This window comes from Hemiscyllium ocellatum, unplaced genomic scaffold, assembly GCF_020745735.1.
Source record: "Hemiscyllium ocellatum isolate sHemOce1 unplaced genomic scaffold, sHemOce1.pat.X.cur. scaffold_223_pat_ctg1, whole genome shotgun sequence".
Lineage (NCBI taxonomy): Eukaryota > Metazoa > Chordata > Chondrichthyes > Orectolobiformes > Hemiscylliidae > Hemiscyllium > Hemiscyllium ocellatum.
The window spans coordinates 899,907-923,399 of record NW_026868018.1 but is presented as its reverse complement, the minus strand read 5'-3'; the positions used below and the strand labels follow the sequence as shown (position 1 = coordinate 923,399).

Sequence of the window (23,493 nt, the reverse complement as noted above, 5' to 3'; positions counted from 1 at the left end):
ACACAGCGACGGAAGGGGGCACACACACACACACACACACACAGAGCGAGGGAGGGACAAACACACACACAGCGAGGGAAGGACACGCACAGACAGCGAGGGGGCGCGCAAACAGCAAGGGAGGGGGACATACACAGCGAGGGAGGGGATGCGCAACAGCAAGGGAGGGGGACACGCACACGGCGAGGGAGGGGGTCACACGCACACACACAGTGAGGGGGGGCACGCGCGCGCACGCATACACACACACACACACACACACACACACACACACAGCGAGGGAGGGACACACACACACAGCGAGGGAGGGACACGCACACACAGAGAGGGAGGACACACACACACACACAAAGCGAGGAAGGGACACGCACACACAGCGAGGGAGGGACACGCACACACAGCGAGGGAGGGACACGCACACACACAACGAGGAAGGGGACACGCACATACACAACGAGGGGGTACACGCACACAGCGAGGGAAGTGGACACGCACACACAGCGGGGGGGACACGTACACACAGCGGGGGGGACACGCACACACAGCAGGAGGGGGAACACGCACACACAACGAGGGGGGACACGCACACACAACGAGGGGAGATACGCTCACAGCGAGGGGAGGGACACGCACACAGCGAGGGGGGGACACGCATACACAGCGAGGGGGACACGCACACAGCGAGGGATGGGGGACACACTCACAGCGAGGAAGGGGGACACAATCACACACACACACACACAGCGTGCGGGTGGGACACAAACAGTGAGGAGGACAGACACACACACAGCGAGGGAGGGACACACACGCACAGCGAGGGAGGGACACGGACACGCGCACACAGCGAGGGAGGGGGCACACACACACACACACACACACAGCGAGGGAGGGGGACACACACACAGCGATTGAGGGGGGACACACCCAGCGAGGGAGGGGGACACACACAGCGAGGGAAGTGGACACGCACACACAGCGGGGGGGACACGTACACACAGCGGGGGGGGACACGCACACACAGCAGGAGGGGGAACACGCACACACAACGAGGGGGGACACGCACACACAATGAGGGGGGACACGCACACACAGCGAGGGGGGACCCACACAGCGAGGGGGGACACACAGAGCAAGGGTGTGGGACGCACACACACAGCGAGGGAGGGGAACACACACACAGTGTGGGAGGGGGTGACACGTACTCACCGAGGGGGGGACACGCACACAGCGAGGGGGACATGCACACAGCGGGGGGGTACACGCACACACAGCGAGGGAGGGACACGCACACACACAACGAGGAAGGGGACACGCACATACACAACGAGGGGGGTACACGCACACAGCGAGGGAAGTGGACACGCACACACAGCGGGGGGGACACGTACACACAGCGGGGGGGACACGCACACACAGCAGGAGGGGGAACACGCACACACAACGAGGGGGGACACGCACACACAACGAGGGGGGACACGCACACACAACGAGGGGAGATACGCTCACAGCGAGGGGAGGGACACGCACACAGCGAGGGGGGGACACGCACACAGCGAGGGATGGGGGGACACACTCACAGCGAGGAAGGGGGACACACTCACACACACACACACACAGCGAGCGGGTGGGACACAAACAGTGAGGAGGACAGACACACGCACAGCGAGGGAGGGACACGGACACGCGCACACAGCGAGGGAGGGGGCACACACACACACACACACACAGAGCGAGGGAGGGGACACACACACAGCGAGTGAGGGGGGACACACCCAGCGAGGGAGGGGGACACACACAGCGAGGGAGGGGGACACACACAGCGAGGGACACACACACACAGCGCGGGAGGGACATGCGCACACACACAGCGAGGGAGGGACATGCGCACACACACACAGCTAGGAGGCGAGCACACACAGCGAGGGGGACACACACAGCGAGGGGGGACACACAGAGCGAGGGTGTGGGACGCACACACACAGCGAGGGAGGGGAACACACACACACAGTGTGGGAGGGGGGGACACGTACACACCGAGGGGGGGACACGCACACAGCGAGGGTTGGACATGCACACAGCGGGGGGGTACACGCACACAGCGAGGGGGGTACATGCACACGGAAAGCGAGAGATGGACCCGGACACGCACACACAGCGAGGGAGGGAGACACACACACACATACACACACACACACACACACACCCATACACAGCGAGGGATGGACACATGCACACAACGAGGGCAGACACACACACACACACACACACACACACACACACATACACAGCGAGGGATGGACACATGCACAAAGCGAGGGGAGACACACACACACACACACAGCTGGGGGGACACGCATACAGCGAGGGGGGGACACACTCACAGCGAAGGGGGGACACACTCACATACACACATACACACTCACAGCGAGGGAGGGGGGCACACACACAGCGAGTGGGGGGGACACACACACAGCGAGTGAGGAGGACACACCCAGCGAGGGAGGGGGACACACACAGCGCGGGAGGGGGACACACACAGCGAGGGACACACACACACAGCGAGGGAGGGACATGTGCACACACACAGCGAGGAAGGGACATGCACACACACACACAGCTAGGGGGCGGACACACACAGCGAGGGGGGGGACACACACAGCGAGGGGGGGACACACAGAGCGAGGGTGTGGGACGCACACACACAGCGAGGGAGGGGAACACACACACACACATAGTGTGGGAGGGGGGCACATGTACACACCGAGGGGTGGACACGCACACAGCGAGGGGGGGACATGCACACGGAAAGCGAGGGATGGACCCGGACACGCACACACAGCGAGGGAGGGAGACACACACACACACACACACACACACACACAGTGAGGGAGGGACACGCACACACACACAGTGATGGACGGGGATACTCACGCACACAGCGATGGGGGGTCACGAACAGCGTGGGAGGGGACATGCGCACACACAGCAAGGGAGGGGGACACGCACACACAGCGAGGGAAGGGGACACGCACACACACAGGGAAGGAGGGGAACATGCGCACACACAGCGAGGGAAGGTCACACCCACACACACACAGCGAGGGAGGGGACACACGCACACACACACACACAAAACAAGTGAGGGGGATACACACAGCGAGGGGGGGACAAACATCGAGGGGTTGGGACGCACACACAGCGAGGGAGGCACACGTGTACACACACAGCGTGGGAGGGGGGACACACACGCAGCTAGGGGGGACACGCACACAGCGAGGGGGTACACGCACACAACGAGGGAGGGGGATACTCACACACACAGCGAGGTGGGGGTCACGCACATCGAGGGAGGGGACACACGCACACACACAGCGAGGGAAGGACACGCATACAGCGAGGGAGGGACACGCACACACACAGCAAGAAAGGGGACACACACACAGCGAGGGAGGGGGACACACACAGCGAGGGAGGGGGACACACACAGCGAGTGAGGGGGGACACACTCAGCGAGGGGGGACACACAGCGAGGGGGGGGACACACAGCGAGTGGGGTGACACACACAGCGAGGGGGGACACACAGCGAGGGTGGGACACACACAGCGAGGGGGGACACACACAGCGAGGGGGGACACACACAGCGAGGGGGACACAGTCACACACAACGAGGGAGGGGGACACGCACACAGCGAGGGAGGGGGACACACAAAAACACAGCGAGAGAGGGTGACACACACAGTGAGGGAGGGTGTGCGCACACAGCGAGGGAGGGGGACACACACACACAACGAGGGAGGGGGACACACACACAGCGAGGGAAGGGGTCATACACACGCACACACAGCGAGGGAGGGACAAACACACACACAGCGAGGGAAGGACACGCACAGACAGGCAGTGAAGGGGGACAGACACACACACACACAGAGCGAGGAAGGGACACGGACACACACAGCGAAGGGGGGAACATGCATCCGCACACACACACACACACACAGCGAGGGAAGGACACTCACACACAGTCAGGGGAGGACATGCACACACACGCGCGCACACACACACACACACACACACACAGTGAGGGACACACACACAGCAGGGAGGGACACACACAGCGAGGGGGGACACATACGCACACACACACAGCAAAGGGGACACACACACACACGCACACACACAGCGAGGGAGGCACACGCACAAACACACACAGCGAGGGGGGGACACACACAGCAAGGGGGCACGCAAACAGCAAGGGAGGGGACACACACAGCGAGGGAGGGGGACACACACAGCGAGGGAGGGGGACACGCACACAGCGAGGGAGGTGGACACACGCACACAAACAGTGAGGGAGGGACACGCGCGCGCACGCATACACACACACGCACACAGCAAGGGAGGGACATGCGCACACACACAACAAGGAAGGGGGCATACACCCGCACACACACTACGAGGGATGGGGACACACACACGCACACACACACAGTGATGGAGGGGGATACTCACGCACACAGCGAGGGGGGGTCACGAACAGCGTGGGAGGGGACACGCGCACACACAGCGAGGGAGGGGGGACACGCACACACAGCGAGGGAGGGGGACACGCGCACACACTGCGAGGGAGGGGACACGCGCACACACAGAGCGAGGGAGGGGACACACGTACACACACAGTGAGGGAGGGGAACACGCACACGGCGAGGGAGGGGGAGACGCACACAGCGAGGGGGGGACACGCACAGCGAGGGGGGACACACACAGCGAGGGAGGGGGACAAGCACACGGCGAGAGAGGGGGACACGCACAAACAGCGAGGGAGGGGGACACGCGCACACACACAGCGAGGGAGGGGACACACGCACACACACAGCGAGGGTGGGGACACACGCACACACACACACAACATGTGAGGGGGATACACACAGCGAGGGGGGACACACACAGCGAGGGAGGCACACGTGCACACACACAGCGTGGGGGGACACACACGAAAAGAGGGGGGACACGCATACAACGAGGGAGGGGGATACTCACACACACAGCGAGGTGGGGGTCATGCACAACGAGGGAGGGGACACACGCACACACACAGCGAGGGAAGGACACGCATACAGCGAGGGAGGGACACGCGCACACACAGCGAGAAAGAGGACACACACACACACACACAGCGAGGGAGGGGACACACACAGGGAGGGAGGGGACACACATAGCGAGTGAGGGGGGACACACTCAGCGAGGGGGGACACACAGCGAGGGTGGGACACACACAGCGAGGGGGGACACACACAGCGAGGGGGGGACACACACACACAACGAGGGAGGGGGACACGAACACAGCGAGGGAGGGGGACACACAAAAACACAGCGAGGGAGGGGGACACACACAGAGAGGGAGGGGGTGCGCACACAGCGAGGGAGGGGGACACACACACACAACGAAGGAGGGGGACACACACAGCGAGGGAAGGGGGCATACACACACACACACAGCGAGGGAGGGACAAACACACACACAGCGAGGGAAGGACACGCACAGACAGGCAGCGAAGGGGGACAGACACACACACACACACACACACACACACACAGAGCGAGGAAGGGACACGGACACACACAGCGAAGGGGCGACACACACAGCGAGGGGGGACACACACAGCGAGGGGGGGGACACGCACACAGCAAGGGAGGGACACACACACACACATACACAGCGGTGGGGGACACGCACACAGCGAGGGGGACATGCACACAGCGATGGGGGGACACGCACACACACACACAGCGTGGGAGGGGGGACACGTACACACCGAGGGGGGGACACGCACACAGCGATGGGGGTACATGCACACAGCGAGGGGGGTACACGCACACGGAAAGCGAGGGAGGGACCGGACACGCACACCAAGCGAGGGAGGGAGGGAGACACACACACACACACACACAGCGAGGGGGGGACACGCACACAGCGAAGGGAGACACACACACACACAGCAAGGGATGGACACACACACGCACACACAGCTGGGATGGACACACACACGCACACACAGCTGGGGTGGACACGCACACAGTGAGGGGGGACACACTCACAGCGAAGGGGGGACACACTCACAGCGAGGGGGACACACTCACAGTGAGGGATGGGGACACACTCACAACGAGGGGGGACACACTCACAGCGAGGGGGGGACACGCAGAAAAGCGAGGGATGGGGGACACACTCACAGCAAGAAAGGGACACACACACACACACACACACACACACACATACACAGTGAGGGAGGGGGGACACGCACACACAGCGAGGGAGGGACACGCACACAGCGAGGGAGGGGGACACGCACACAGCGAGGGAGACACGCACACAACGAGGAGGGGACACGCAGACAGCGAGAGAGGGGGACACACACACAGCGAGGGACGGGAGCACACACACACACACACACACACACACACACACACACACACAGTGAGGGACGAACACGCACACATACACAGTGAGGGAGGGAAACGCACACAGCGAGGGAGGGACAAACACACACACAATGAGGGAGGGGGACACGTGCACACCGCGAGGGGACACACACACACACACACACACACTCACACATACACAGCGAGGGAGGGGGACACGCACACAGCAAGGAAGGGTGACACGCACACACAGCGGGGGGAGGAACACGCACACACAGCGGGGGAGGAACACGCACACACAGCGAGGGAGGGGGACACGCACACACGAGGGGGACACGCACACAGCGAGGGGACACACACACACAACGAGGGAGGGGACACGCACATACCCAGCGAGGGGGGTACACGCACACAGCGAGGGAGGGGGACACGCACACACAGCGGGAGGAGGAACACGCACACACATCGAGGGGGCGACACGCTCACAGCGAGGGGGGGACACGCACACAGCGAGGGGACACACACACACACAGCGAGGAATGGGGGGACACACTCACAGCGAGGAAGGGGGACACACTCACGCACACACACAGCGAGCGGGTGGGACACACAGTGAGGGGGAGGGACACACACACAGCGAGGGAGGGACACACACACACGCACAGCGAGGGAGGGACACGGACACGCACACGCAGCGAGGGATGGGGCACACACACACACACAGCGAGGGAGGGGGACACACACACAGCGAGTGAGGGGGTCACACCCAGCGAGGGAGGGGGACACACACAGTGAGGGAGGGGGACACACACAGCGAGGGACACACACACAGCGAGGGAGGGACATGCACACACACACACAGCTAGGGGGCGGACACACACAGCGAGGGGGACACACACAGCGAGAGGGGACACACAGAGCGTAGGGGTGGGATGCACACACACAGTGTGGGAAGGGGGGACACGTACACACCGAGGGGGGGACACGCACACAGCAAGGGGGGGACATGCACACAGCGGGGGTGGGTACACGCACACAGCGAGGGGGGTACACGCACACGGAAAGCGAGGGATGGACCCGGACACGCACACACAGCGAGGGAGGGAGACACACACACACACACACACATACACACACACACACATACACACACACACACATACACAGCGAGGGATGGACACACACACACAGCGGGGGGGACACGCACACAGGGAGGGGAGACACACACACACACACATACACAGCGAGGGATGGACACACACACACAGCGAGGGGGGGACACGCACACAGCGAGGGGAGACACACACACACACACACACACACATACACAGCGAGGGATGGACACACACACACAGCGAGGGGGGACACGCACACAGCGAGGGGAGACACACACACACACACAGCTGGGGGGGACACGCACACAGCGAGGGGGGGCACACTCACAGCGAAGGGGACACACACTCACAGCGAGGGGGACACACTCACAGCGAGGGGGGGTCACGCACACAGCGAGGGGGGTCACGCACACAGCGAGGGATGGGGGGACACACTCACAGCGAGGAAGGGGGACACACACACACACACACACACACAGCGAGCGGTTGGGACACACACACTGACGGGGAGGGACACACACACAGCGAGGGAGGGACACACACAGCGAGGGAGGGACACACACACACACGCACGCACAGCAAGGGAGGGACACGGACATGCGCACACAGCGAGGGAGGGGTCACACACACACACATACACAGCGAGGGAGGGGGACACACACACAGTGAGTGAGGGACACACACACACAGCGAGGGAGGGACATGCGCACACACACAACAAGGGAGGGGCACACATCCGCACACACACAGCGAGGGAGGGGGACACACACACAGTGAGTGGGGGGGACACACCCAGCGAGGGAGGGGGACACACAAAGCGAGGGACACACACACACAGCGAGGGAGGGGGACACACACAGCGAGGGAGGGGGACACACACACACACAGCGTGGGAGGGGGGACACGTACACACCGAGGGGGGGACATGCACACAGCGAGAGGGGTACACGCACAAAGAAAGCGAGGGAGGGACCGGACACGCACACACAGCGAGGGAGGGAAACACACACACACACACACACAGCGAGGGGGGGACACGCACACAGCGAGGGGAGACACACACACACACAGCGAGGCTTGGACGCACACACGCACACACAGCTAGGGTGGACACGCACACAGCGAGGGGGAACACACTCACAGCGAAGGGGGGACACACTCACCGCGAAGGGGCGACACACTCACAGTGAGGGATGGGGACACACTCACAGCGGGGGTGACACGCACAAAAGCGAGGAATGGGGGGACACACTCACAGCGAGAAAGGGACACACACACACACACACACAGCGAGGGATGGGGAACACGCACACACAGCGAGGGAGGGACACGCACACACAGCGAGGGAGGGGGACACGCGCACACACACAGCGAGGGAGGGGACACGCGCACACACACAGCGAGGGAGGGGACACGCGCACACAAAGCGAGGGGGGGACAAAAGTCGAGGGGGTGGGACGCACACACAGCGAGGGAGGCACACGTGCACATACACAGCGTGGGAGGGGGGACACACGCAGCGAGGAGGGACACGCACACAGCGAGGGGGGACACGCACACAGCGAGGGAGGGACACGCACACAGCGAGGGAGGGACACGCACACACACAGCGAGGAAGGGGACACACACACACAGCGAGGAAGGGGACACACGCGCACACACACACGGCGAGGGAGGGACACACACACAGCGAGGGAGGGGACACACACACACACACACACACACACAGCGAGGGAGGGGGACACACACACACACAGCGAGGGAGGGGACACACTCGCGCACACACACACAAACACACACACACAACGAGTGAGGGGGGATACACACAGTGAGGGGGGTGGACACACAGCGAGGCGGGGGACACACAGCGAGGGGGGGACAAACATCCCATTCCGCACTGCTCTCTTACAGGATCGCCGTTGTGCTTGGAAGACAGTGGGAAATAGGAGGATTAGACAGAGCAGAGGGTGTTACAGTGATTGAGGGAGCTGTAGGGCATGGAACAGGTTATCTGGGGTGCTAGGCAAACCTGCAGTAACTAAAGAGCGTTACTGGAAGACACAGCAAGAGTTGCAGACACTGAAGAAGGCAAAAGAAATAGAGAGATGGTGGCTTGTTCATGACGGAGCTTTGTAGAGTCTAAACGGCTTCAAAGTTTGGGAGAAGATTTGTAGCTCGGGTGCTCGTTGTTGTGTTCTGTTCGCCGAGTTGGGAATTTGTGTTGCAGACGTTTCGTCCCCTGTCTAGGTGACATCTTCAGTGCTTGGGAGCCTCCTGTGAAGCGCTTCTGTGATCTTTCCTCAAGCATTTATAGTGATTTGTCTCTGCCGCTTCCGGTTGTCAGTTGCTGTCCGCTGCATTGGTCGGTATATTGGGTCCAGGTCGATGTGTTTGTTGATTGAAACTGTGGATGAGTGCCATGCCTCTAGGAATTCCCTGGCTGTTCTCTGTTTGGCTTGTCCTAAAATAGTAATGTTGTCCCAGTCGAATTCATGTTGCTTGTCATTGGAGTGTGTGGCTACTAAGGATAGCTGGCCGTGTCGTTTCGTGGCTAAATGGTGTACTTGGGTGCGGATCGTTAGCTGTCTTCCTGGTTGTCCTATATAATGTTTTGTGCAGTCCTTGCATGGGATTTTGTACACTACGTTGGTTTTGCTCATGCTGGGTATCGGGTCCTTTGTCCTCGTGAGTTGTTGTCTGAGAGTGGCTGTTGGTTTGTGTGCTGTTATGAGTCCTAGTGGTCGCAGCAGTCTGGCTGTCATTTCGGAAATGTTCTTGATGTACGGTAGTGTGGCTAATCCTTTGGGTTGTGGCATGTCCTCGTTCCATTGTCTTTCCCTGAGGCATCTGTGGATGAAATTGCGTGGTGTTTGACCCCATCCCGCAGCTCACCAGTAGGATAAACAACACACTGAGAAACCTATATAAAAAAAAGACAGATAACCAGGTTTGACCTACAGATAATGAAACCGGAAAGCAACAACACCCTCAAATTCTATGGACTACCTAAAATGCACAAACCAGACACCCCAGTCAGACCCAGAGTATCACTACCAGGGACACCATCACACAAACTGGCTAAAGAACTACAACAGAAACTGAAACACCTGATCAGCGGATCCAGACACTCTATACAGTCAACACAGGAATTCTTGGACGTCATCAGAAACATAGACAAGGAAGAAACCATGGTCTCATTCAATGTAACGGCACTGTTCACCTCTCTCGCTGTATGTGTCCCCCAACCTGCTGGACATACAGAACAGACAACAAGACGGGGAACCTATCAACAAAGACTGCAGACTCAAACTACCGATCTGTACCTCACAACACACTTCACATTCAACAACCAAATATGTGAACAAATCAACAGCACACCCATGGGCTCACCCATCTCTGGACTCATCGCAGAAGTGGTAATGCAAAGGTTAGAACAAACAGTCTTACCGCAAATTCAACCCAAACTCTGGGTAAGATATGTGGATGACACCTTTGTAATCATTAAAAACACAGAAATACAGAACACACACCGGATCATCAATGCCACACTCACAGGAATCCGATTTAGTAGAGAGGTAGCAAAGAACAACCAACTCCCATTCCTAGACGTGATGGTACAGGGAACACTGAACGGAGAATTCACTACAAAGGTGTACAGGAAAGCCACACACACAGACCAAGTCCTGAACTACGAAAGCAACCACCCCAACGCACACAAAAGAAGTTGTATCAAGACACTGTTCAAAAGGGCCACAACACACTGCAGTACACCAGAACTGCAAAAAGAGGAAGAAGAACACCTCTACAATGTATTCGCCAAAAACGGATACCTGCGCAGTTTCATTCGGGATTGTCTGTATGGATCTGCTAGACGACTGTCCTCTGATATTGATGAGGACAGTGCAGATGATTTGGTTGATATGGAGTTAATTAAGGTCTTTGACAAGGTCCCACACAGAAGGCTGGTCCAAAAAGGGAGATCCCATGGGATCCAAAGTAAGTTTGGTAAATTGGCTCCACAATTGGTGGAGGGTTGGTTTTGTGATTGAAAGCCTTTGCCCAGTGGGTGGACCACAGGGAACTGTGCAAGAGCCATTGCTGGACATTATGGACATTAATCACTCGGATGGGAAAGCAGAAGATAACATTCGTAGGTTTGTAGATAACATGAAAGGTGAGGGTGTTGTCCATAGTGAGGGGGATGGACTCAGGCTGCGGTCTGATATCGATCAGATGATGAACTGAGCAGAGTAATGGCAGACAGAGTTTACTTCTGATCACTGTGAGGGAATGCACTGTGGGAAGTCTCATAAACGAATGATATACATCATGATCGGTAGGTCCTCCTGGAGTACTGAGGAACACAGGGACCTCGGTGGGCAAGTCCCTGGATGTCTGAAGGTGTCAGCACAGGTAGACAGGGTGGGGAATACACCTGAACTGCGAGCAGGAGGGGGACCCACATCCTGGTGGGGAATGTTGCTGGAGCTGCTCGAGAGGATTTAAACTCGTCTGGCAGGGCTGTGTGACCCCAAAGAGTCGTAAGGCCAGAAGGAAATTTGAGGCTGGTACAAATGATTAAGGGAGAAATATAAATAGACAAGGCAGGCACGAACATAGCAGACAGTGAGGGAAAACTGGTGGATTAAACTGCAGTTATTTCAATGCAAAGGGCCAGACAGATAAGGCAGATGAACCCAGAGTATGGATGGGAACATGGGACTGGGATGTTGTAGGTATTACAGAAACAAAGCTGAGGGAGCAACAGGACCAGCAGCTCAATGGTCCAGGGGACAGATGCTACAGGAAGGACAGAACAGGAGGCAAAACAGGAGGAGAGCTGGTGGTTTTGAGTGGGGGGAAAAATCCCAGCAGTACCTTGAGGGAGTATTCATGTAGGATCGCCCAGTTAAGCGATATTAGTGGAACTGAGAAATAAAAAATGGCCATTAGTTTTCTATGGTCGGACTACAGCGATAGGCAATGGTAGATGAAGGAGCAAATATGTCAGGAGATCTCAGATATCTCTTAGAATAATAGGGTTGTAATGATAGTGGATCCTAACTGTTCCAAACCTGGACTGGGATTGCTACTAAGTTAAGCATGTGGATGGAAGGAATTTGTTGAGTCTGTTCTGAAAACTCTCAGTCATTATGTCAATGGCCCAACTGGAGAATGGGGCTAAAGCTGACCTCCCCTTGGGAAACAAGGTCGGGAACGGGACTGAGCTGTTAGTGGGGGAGCACTTTGGAAAGTCACCACAATTGTATTAGTTTGAAATAGCGATGGAAATGGACAGGACTGGTTCACAAGTTCAAGTTATACAATGGAGCAAGATAGTATTGGACAGGAATTTTTGAAGTAGATCTGGGGAGGCTATTTGCAGGTATGTGGATGGGTGTATGACTAGCAAAGATTTAGAGGGATATTGGCAAAATTGTGGCAAATGCGACTAGAAACGTCATGCAGGAGTTGGTCTGAAGGGCCTGTTTCCGTGCTGTACATCTCTATGACTCAACGCCTTGAAATGAGTCCACATTATAGAAAAGGAGGTGCTGGAGGGTTTAAAACACAAAGGTAGATAAATCCCCAGGACTTGATCATATGTATGTCAGGACATTGTGGGAAGCTGGTGAAGAGATTGTAGGGCCCCTAGCAGAGATATTTGTACCATAGAGAGCTATGTGTGACAGGCTGATAGACTGGAGGGCGGCGTTGTGGACAGTGAAGAAGGTTTTCTGAGATTACAAAGGGATCCTGATGAAATGCGTGAACAGCTGAAAAACTGTAGATGGAGTTCAATGTGAATAAATGTGAGGGAATGCATTTGGTACAACAAACACGGGCAGGACTTATACAATTAATGGTAGGACCTTCAGTAGTGTTGTAGAACAGAGGGACCTCGGGGTTCAGGTACATAATTCTTTGAAATTTGCAACATGGAGAGACAGGATAGTTTAAAAAAAGGTGCTTGCCTCATTTTCTTTCATTGCTCAGTCCTTTGGATATAGGAGTTGGAAGTCACAGCGAGATTATACAGGCCACTGGTCAGTCCTCTTCTGGAATGCTGTGTCCAGTTTTGGTCGACCAGTTATAGGAAGGATATTATTAAGCAGGAAAGGGTTGGGAGGAGATTTACTGGGACGTTGCTGGGTATGAAAGGCTTCAGTATAAAGAAAGGCTGGATAGGTTGGTACTTTTCACTGAAATCTGAATGTTGACAGATGACCTCATAGATGTTTATAAAATCATGAGGAGGATAGATAGAGTTAATGGGAGTTGTCTTTTCCCATGGTCAGGGGAGTTCCAAGGCAAGGCATTACATTTTTAAGTTTAGAGGAGAGACATATAAAAAAAAAGACATGAGGAGCACATTGTTACACAGAGGATGGGTTGTGTGTGGAATGAACTTCCCAAGGAAGGGGTGAATGTGCGGAAAATTACAATGTTTAAAAGACATTTGGATTAGAGCAGGAATAGGAAAGGTTTGAAAGGATGTGATCCAGGAACAGGCAAGTGGGACGAGATCCGTTTTAGAGTATGGTTAGTGTGAACCGAACAGTGTGCTATGACTCTCTGACTATGATTATAATGTTGTGTCATTAATTAAGAAAGGCTGCAAGAGGAAGCCAGGGAACTACAGACTGATGAGCCAGACATCAGGGTGGGTCAGTTGTTGGAGGTCATTCTGAGAGGTAGGCCTTATTACAGACAGCCAGCATGGCTTTGTACATGGGGTAACATGTCTCACAAACTTGACTGGAGTTTCCTCAAGATGTGACCAAAAAGAGAGACGAAGGCAGAGTAACTGACGTTGTTTCTGGCTTCCGCAAACCCCTGTTCAGGGTGAAGCATGATCCATTGGTTAGTAGCGGTAGATAACAAAGGATCAGGGAGAGCTTGCCAACTGGATACAAAATGGGATGACAGTGGGAGACAGAGGGTGGTGGGAGAGGGTTGTTGTTTAAACTGGGGCCTCTGACCAGCAGTGTGCTGTAAGGATTGGTGCTGGGGCCACTGTTGTGCACCATTTACATAAACAATCTGAGTGAAAAGAGAGCAGTCCCTGTTAGTATGTTTGTGGATACCAAGATTAGTGGAAGAGTGGGCAGGGAATATAGATATCGAAGGGAATATTAATCAACTGGGCCAGTGGGCCAAGGAATGAAAGATAGAGTTTAATTCAGGTATTGGATTTAATCAGACAAACCAGTTAATGGTTGGGCCCTGGAGAGTGTTGTAGAAAAGGGAGAGACCAAGGGGTGCAGTTACATTGTTCCTTGGACTGGCATCACAGGGGGACAGGGTGTTGAAAGTGGTAATTGGCACACTTGTCTTCATTGGTCAGAGCATTGAGTACATGATTTGGAGATATTGGTAACACTGTCGTCAATATTTCTCCTGGGCAGAGGAGGCCACGGGGTGCCCTTATAAAGGTTTATGAAACAATGTAGGGCCTAAGTACGGTGAATAGCCAAGGGTAGGTGAGTCCAAAGCTAGAGGCATAAAGGTGGGGTGAGAGAGCAAGGATTTAAAGAGGGAGCTGAGGGGCAACATTATCCACAGAAGATGGTGCATAGACGGAATGGACTGCCAGAGGAAATGGTAAAATCAAGTACAATTACAACATGGAAACGACACTTGGGCAGGTACATGGAGAGGAGAAGGTTTGAAGGGATATGGGCCAAACACAGGCAAATGTGACTCATTCCATTTAGGAAACGTCGGCCGAAGAATCATGCCGCACAGAAACAGACCCTACGTCTGCAGTTTTTGGAGGAGGAGAAGACTATCGAGACAAGGCATGTTGTAGAGATTGAAGCAAGTTACAGCGATAAGGATGGTCATCTGGACTGGAGGTTTCAAATATGTGAAATAATTGGTGAGAGGGGAGGAGATGACAGAGATAGGAACTGTGATAGGAGTTAGAATGATTGAAGACACTGGTCCTCAATACAAGCCATAGATAGTGTTGGAGAGGGAATAGGGAACAGAAAGATCCCAGATTGCATTACCATCCTCTCATGGGAGGCCTGCTTTCCCCTCAGTTGTTCTGATGCTCCCTAAGAAAGCACAGGCCTGGACTGATAACTGGGAACTCCCGATGCTGTCTCATTACAACAAAACTTGCAGCAGGTATGGTGATTGAGCCTGGGTTGTGTTTGTACTGTGCTCCCCCTCCAGCACTTTCTCTATGTCCTGTTTTGTTTGCTGATGTTTGGATCCCTCTTACTACTTTCTGCTCTGTGCACTGGAATGATCTTACCTGGCAGCAGGATTGATTGATGACTCCGACCTCCCTGACTGTGTCTTTCCGGCTGACCAACCATCGTCCCAACCAGCAATTGGCAAGTCTATTGAGTCAGGAACTCCATGAGTACCTGTAGAAGACACAGAAAGGGGCAGAATGGGAAATTAGACTAATGCTTTGAGGGTGACACATATAGAATGGCACTGAGCCCCACATAGATCTGGAAAATCCCAGTCTCCATTCCTGACCTGTGCTGCCTCATCTCTCTGGAGCGGAGAATTCTGTTGGCTCATGATCTGGAGTAGCTTCAAAAGTGAGAGACGCTGACAGAAGCAGCAATTAGACCCCCACAGTGAGGGATACCAGACGGTGAGGTACTGAGTCACTACACCAGAGCGCCGGGTCAAACAATTGTGCAGGAAGAAAGGGTTTTGATTCATGTTGCACTGGGATATACAAACTGTGAACAGGTGAAGTGATGGCCTTGGGGCATTATTGTGTGACGATTTATCCAGAAACTCAGCAAGTGTTCTCTGGACACAAGTCCAAATCCCACCATTGCAAATGATTGAATGTGAAATAAATGCTTCAAAAATGATGTAATTAAAAACATGTAAGTGAGTATTAAACAATTGCTGAGGTTAAGAAAAATCCATCGGTTGCATCCCTGTCTTTAGTGAAGTAATCTAAGATGGGACTGGGATATCACAGGGATTACAGAACAACAGCTGAGGGAGGGACAGGACAGGCAGCTCAATGCCCCAGGGGACAGATGCTGCAGGAAGGACAGAAGGGGAGCTGAGAGAGGAGGAGAGCTGCTGGTTGTGATTGGGGTGAAACATCACAGCAGGGACTGAGAGAGGAGATTCCTGCGGGACCGCCCAGTGACGCTGTGTTCATGGAATTCATCAGTAACAATGGGGCTTCCCTTTCCTCTGATTGTTCTACAGACCCCGATAGCCCCGCCCTCCCGCACCATGACCTTCTCAAAATGGCGGCCCAGAGCGCTCCCTCTTCCCTCAAACAAATGGCGGCCGTGACCCTGAGCCGCTTCCCCGATCAGAGACCGCCACCTCCTTCCCCGGGCCTGGAGGGGCTTTTTGGTTTTTTTTAACTTCTATCCGAGATTTGTGAATTCTGTCCGCTCCTTTCTCCCAGCGACGCTCCCACACACCGGCTCTGAGCGCCGCTCTCTGAAGCCGATCGCAGCCGCTGCCGGAGAATTCAGCTCCGTGTCTCTCCCTCTCCCTGTCCCGATCAGTGTGACACTGCGCATGTGCCACATAGGAACCAAACTGCGCGTGCGTCTGAGGTTTCCGGTGAGTTTATACAGATTATTCATAACTGAAGAGAATCATGGGTGAAATATTTGTCATTAACAACAGTTCTGTCGACTTACAGATATAGAGTTGGCTAGTATGAGAGTAGATTGTTCGGTCCAACTCAACCATACTGGCCAAGTATGTAAATTACCAGTCGTTCTGAGTTTGAAAACAAGTTTCTTACTCAATTTGTGCAAATCGATTGAAAATATGTACGTTATCAGATTTACATCACAACTATTTCTTAAAATCTCACATTGATTTATGACAGAGGTTTAACACTCCACTATGTAGTGAAAACGATCAATCCTGCAAAACAGTTTGCATTCTGACCAATTCTGACGCGTTCACTCCCGAGAATGCTTTGGCCCCGCCCCTCACTCACTCTGGTTGGAGGACCGGCCGCTGCTTGGTCCTCCAGTTCCGCCCCTTCCTCCCATTTGCAGAGTTGATTCGGGCGTGACTCAGCAGCTAAGCACCAGAAACATTAAGGGACAAGGGAATTTAGAGTCGATGTCTTGTGATGCGGTGAAAATATCCCGAATCTTGACCGGGAGGCCTGGGTTCAATTCACAGCGAGTGCAGGTGTGTCTAATAACAACTTTAAACAGGTTCATTCGGAAAAACAAGGGAACCGAGTAAAAACAATAGAAAATGCATACAATGTGGTGGGGTTCTCAATGCTCAGATGATTTTAGTCTTTACCAAGTGTTTCAGGGCCCCAATGGGTCCCAGTACAGACTATTCCACTCCACCTAGTGCGCAGCCAGATACCAGGATTGTGGGGCAAATTGTTGTGGTGGGATCCAGAGGTGCTTTCCCTCTATTTTGGAGGTAAAAGTAGGTGAGAAGAAGCAGGGTTTTGTATGGAGTTACCTGCTCCCCTCCTGTTGCAGCAACTTATTATTGCCCTAACTTGACCTCGTACATTTTTGGTAGCGACCAGTGACATTTCGTAAGCCAACATACAAGATCTGTCACTCTGTTTAAGACAGCAGAAATCTCTTGTAGCACAATAGTCATAGAACAATACAGCGCAGAACAGGCCCTTCAGTCCTTGATGTCACGCTGACCTGTGAACTGATTCTCACCCCTACACTATCCCAAAATCACCCATGTCCTTATCTAAGGATTGTTTAAATCTTCCTGATGTGGCTGAGTTGTCTACATTAGCAGGTAGTACGTTACCCCTCTCTGAGTAAAGAACCTGCCTCTGACATCTGTCTTAAATCTATCACTCCTCATTTGTAGTTATGCCCCCTCGTGCATACTGACATCATCATCCTAGAAAAAGACTTCCACTGTCTACCCTATCTAAGCCTCTGATCATCTTGTATGTCTCTATCAAATCCCCTCTTAGCCTTCTTGCCAAGGAGAACAGGTTCAAGTCTCTCAGCCTTTCCTTGTAAGACCTTCCCTCCAGAGTAGGCAATATCCTGGTTAATCTCCTCTGCACCATTTCCAATTCCTCCTGTCCTTCCCCAAATATGGGCACCAGAACTGCACACAGTATTCCAAATATGGCTGCACCAGCTTTTTGTATCTTTGCAGCATGATATTGCGGCTCTGGAACTCAATTACTCTATGAATGAAACCTAACACACCATATGTCACCTTAACAGTACTACCCACCTGGGTGGCAACTTTCAGGGATCTATGTACATGGACTCCGACATCCCTCTGCACATCCACACTACCAAGAATCTTTCCATTGACCTAGTACTCTGCCTTCCTGTTATTCTTCTCAAAGTGCATCACCTCACATTTAGCTGCATTGAACTACATTTGCCACCTCTCAGCCCAATTCTGCAGTTTATCCAAGTCCCCCTGCAATCTGTAACACACTTCCACACTGTCCACTACTCCACCGACTTTAGTGTCATCAGCAAATTTACTAATCCATCTACCTATGCTTGCATCTAAGTCATTTCTAAAAATGACAAACAGCAGTGGTGGTCCCAAAACAGATTTTTGTAGCACACCACTAGTAACTGGACTCCAGTTGAATATTTTCTATCAACCACCACTCGCTGCCTTCCTTTAGAAAGCCAGTGTCTAATCCAAACTGCTAAATCACCCTCATTTCCATGCCTCTGCATTTTCTCCAACAGCCTACTATGTGGAACCTTATCAAAGGCTTTACTGAAGTCCATGTATACCACGTCAACTTCCCTACCCTCATCTACATGCTTGGTCACCTTCTCAAAAACCTCAATGAGGTTTGCGAGACATGACCTGCCTTAATGAAACCATGTTGATTATCTGAAATCAAATTGTTGTTTGCAAGATGATTATAAATCTCATCTCTTATAATCCTTCCCAAAACCTTTCCTACAACAGAAGTCAGGCTCACTGGTGTATAATTACCTGGGTCATCTCTACTGCCCTTGAACAAAGGCACAACATTTGCAATCCTCCAGTCCTCTGGTACCAAACGTGTAGACAATGATGACTCAAATATGAAAGCCAAATGCTCTGCTATCTCCTCCCTAGCTTCCCAGAGAATCCTTGGATAAATCCCATCCAACCCAGGGGACTTGTCTACTTTCACTCTTTCTAGAATTGATAACACCTGTTTCTAACTAATCACGATCCTTTCTAGTCTAATATCTCATACCACATTCTTCTCCTCTACAATATTCTCCTTTCCCTGAGTGAAAACCAATGAGAAATGTTCGTTAGCACCTCTCCGATCTCCACATGGTGCACACTCAACTTCCCATTCTGTCTTTGATTGGACCTGTTCCTACCGTAATCATCATTTTATTCCTCACATACCTATAGAAAACTTTAGGGTTCTCCTTTATTCTATTTGCTAAAGACTGCTCGTGTCCTCTCTTTGCTCTTCTTAACTCTCTCTTTAAATCCTCCCTATCTGATCTGTAACTCTCCATCTCCTCATCTGAACCATCTTGTCTCATCAACACATAAGCCTCCTTCTTCTTCTTAACAAGCGATGCAATTTCTGTAATAAACCACGGATCCCTTACCTTATCACTTCCTCCCTGCCTGACAGGGACATACCTATCAAGGACGTGCAATATCTGTCCCATAAACCAGCTTCACATTTTCATTCTCTGCATCCCCTGCATTTTGCTACGCTATTCTATGCATCCCAATTCCTGCGTAATTGCATTATAATTGTCCTTGCCCCATTGATAACTCTTGCCCTGTGGCATGTACCTGTCCCTTTCCAATGCTAAACTAAACATATCTGAATTATGGTCATTCTCTCCAAAGTGCTCACCTAAAACTAAATCAAACACCTGGCCTGGTTCATTACCAATCACCAGATCCAATGTGGCCTCCCCTCTTGTTGGCCTTCGACATACTGTATCAGGAACCCCTCCTGTACACACTGGACAAAAATTGATCACCCAACATATGAGAGTTATAGCATTCCCAGTCAATGTTGGGGAAGCTAAAGTCCCCCATAAGCTCTTCAGCCACGTTCTCAAACAGACTCGCTACCTCTCTGCACAAAAGCTAAAGTCCCCCATAATGCCCACCCTGGTACTTTTGCTCTTACCCAGAATAATTTTGCTAATCCTCTCTTCAACTTCCCTGGAACTCTGTGGAGGCCTATAAAAAAAACTCTAAGCAGTGTGACCTCTCCTCTCCTGTTTCTAACCTCAGCCCACACTACCTCAGTAATAGAGTCCTCATCAAAAGTACTCTCAGCCACCGTTATAATATCCTTGACTAACATGACTTGCATGGACCCATTGCAGTGCTTCAAACTCCATGAGGCAGCCATACTCTCTATGACAGACAGACTCAGTCTGGAACCTCCTCTGTCAGTATTATTGCCAGAGCCCGTAGCCTTTGCACTACTTAGCCATTTCTTGATGTTATCCAAACTGAATCAAACTGGCTTAAAACTCGCATCTGTGATGTTGGAAACCACTGCAGAAGGATGAGATGGATCATCCCACTTTGCACTTCTGGATACAGATAGCTGCAAATGCTGTTGTCGTATCTGGTGCATGGATGTGTGAGGCCCCTCCATCAGTAAAGGTGGGGATATCTGTGATGCTTCCTCAAGTGAGTTATTTAATTGTCCATCACCATTCACAACTGGGTGTAGCAGAACTGCAGAGTTCCGATCTGTTCCATTGGATGTAGGATCACTTAGCTCTGTGGCTTGGTGCTGATGCTGTTTGAAATGCAGATGGTCCTGTTTGGTAGCTTCACCAGGTTGGCACTTCATTTTTAGGTACACCTGGTGCTGCTCTTAGCATGCCCTCCTTTCCTGTCCATTGTGATGGGTGAGAGCAGGATTTACAAACCCATTAGATTACAGATTGTGCTGGAGTACAGTTCTGCTGCTGTTGATGTCCCACAGTGCCTCAGAGATCCAGTTTGAGATTCTACATCTCTTCAAAGTCTGTCCCATTTAGAACGGTGATAGTGTCACTCAACACAATGGAGGTTTTTCTCAACTTTCAGCCAAGACTTTGTCTCCAAGAGGAATGTGTCCTGTCCGATACCGTCATGGACAGATGTATCTGCAGCTGGTCAATTCATAACAATGAGATCAAGTATGTTTTTTCCCTCTTGGTTCCCTCACCACCCATTGCAGACTCAGTTGAACAGCTGTGTCCTTTAGGACCTGACCAGCTCAGTCAGTAATTCTGTTGCAGAGCTAGTCTCGATTGTGGACATTGAAATCCTGTACCCAGAGTACGTTTGACACCATTTTACTTCCTCAGTGCTTCCTCCAAATGGTGTTCAACATGAAGGAGAAGTGATTCATCAGCCAAGGGAGGATGGTACCTAGTAATCAACAGGAGCCATGAGACTTCCTGGTGTCCGGAGTCAATGCTGAGTACTCCGAGAGCAAATCCTCCCTGTCTGTGCCACCACCTCTTCCTGGTCTGTCCTGCTGGTGGGACAGGACATATTCAGAGATTTCAGGAGAAAGTGAAGACTGCAGATGCTGGAGATCAGAGTCGAGAGTGTGGTGCTGGAAAAGCGCAGCAGGTCAGGCTGATGAAGGGCTTAGGCTCGAAACGTCGATTCTGCTGCTCCTCGGATGCTGTCTGACCTGTTGTGCTTTTCCATCACCACAATCTCAATATCTTGGGATGGTGATGGTGGTGTCTGGTCATTGTCTGTAAGGGTTGATTTCATGAGTATGAGAATGTCAGGCTGTTCCTTGATTGGTCTGTGAGACAGCTCTGCACATTTTGGCACCAAACTCCAGATGTTAGTCTGGGGGACGTTGCACCATCCAGAGGGCTGATTCTGTGGCTGTATTTTCTGGTGCCTTGTTAGATACCGAGTGGTCCACCCAGTTTCATTCCTTTGTTGAGACTTTGCAGTGATTAATACAGTGAGTAGCTGGCTGGGCCACTGTCGGGTTGGCAGGATTGTTTTTGCCATTGACAATGGTTTCATGGAGATCAGGAGATTCCTAATTCCAGTTATTTTTTTCTTGAATTCAGATTCCACCATCTGCCAAGTTGGGATTCGAACCAGGACTTCAGTCATTTGTTTTAATATTTTGGATAAAAGTTAAATATATTAGGTTTGTTTAATCACTTTAAATATCACTTACCCAGGTTTTGTTTCTTTGTGAAACACTGTCCATCCTCCTGTCTCCTCCATCCTTCCCTCCAACAAGAAGAGTTTGGAGCACATGGCGTTTCTCTGTCACTAAGACTGAGATAATCCAATCTGCTGCTTCCCTCCCTCTCACTAGCCCACAGAGCCAAACTGCCTCACATGGTGTTCCTGGTTTTTGTCCTAAACTTACATCTTCTTCCAGTCTCTTGTCAAGCCTTATCAGAACTCATCTTGACCCTTTACCCTAATTTCACTAAACTATAGACTTTCCAACTCTCTTTCCTCCTCCTTCTCATCAGTCCCCCTCACTGATTCACCAATATTGTTCCTTGTTCTGTCTTTTCTGGTTTTATCCTTCTCTCCCAAAATCCTGCTCCATCTCCACTCTCTCCCTTTCCTTTCTGAGTTCCTTGCATTTGGTGTCCTTGGCCCCTCCTGTATCTCACATACATACTGCCAGGAGGTGCCATTGTGCAAAAGCACCATGTTAGGTTTCACATGTACACTGACGATGCCCAGCTCTCCCCCCCCATCATCCCTCTCCATTACTCCACTGTTACTCAGTTATCAAACTGCTTACCACATTCCCACTACTCGATTAGGTGCAGTTTCCTCCAATGAAACATTGTAATGGTTAAACCCATTGTCTGACAAATTCCTTTCCCTTACTGCTGAGCCTCTCCCTCTCACTGGGAACGATGCAGCAGAACTACACTCTTCACAATATTACAGTTGTATCTGATGTGAAGCTGACCTTCTGATCAGACATCTACACAATCCCAAACACCAGGAATTCCAATCTCTTAAATGTTGCTT

General features: G+C 52.7%; 2 long non-coding RNA genes across 3 annotated transcripts in view; one reads left to right on the top strand and one right to left on the bottom strand.

Moving 5' to 3' along the window:
* LOC132811602 (uncharacterized) overlaps positions 1-17,036 on the bottom strand; it is a 28,727-nt gene extending 11,691 nt beyond the window's left edge. Inside the window, exons 1-2 of the long non-coding RNA XR_009643300.1 lie at positions 16,962-17,036; positions 15,803-15,917 (exon numbers count right to left, since the gene is read on the bottom strand). This is a non-coding gene — a long non-coding RNA (uncharacterized LOC132811602). The remainder of the gene's footprint in view (positions 1-15,802; positions 15,918-16,961) is intronic.
* A 528-nt stretch (positions 17,037-17,564) lies between these two features.
* The window catches only part of LOC132811604 (uncharacterized), a 56,634-nt gene continuing 50,705 nt past the window's right edge, over positions 17,565-23,493 (top strand). For both annotated transcript variants that reach the window (XR_009643303.1, XR_009643302.1), the window contains exon 1: positions 17,565-17,694. This is a non-coding gene — a long non-coding RNA (uncharacterized LOC132811604). The remainder of the gene's footprint in view (positions 17,695-23,493) is intronic.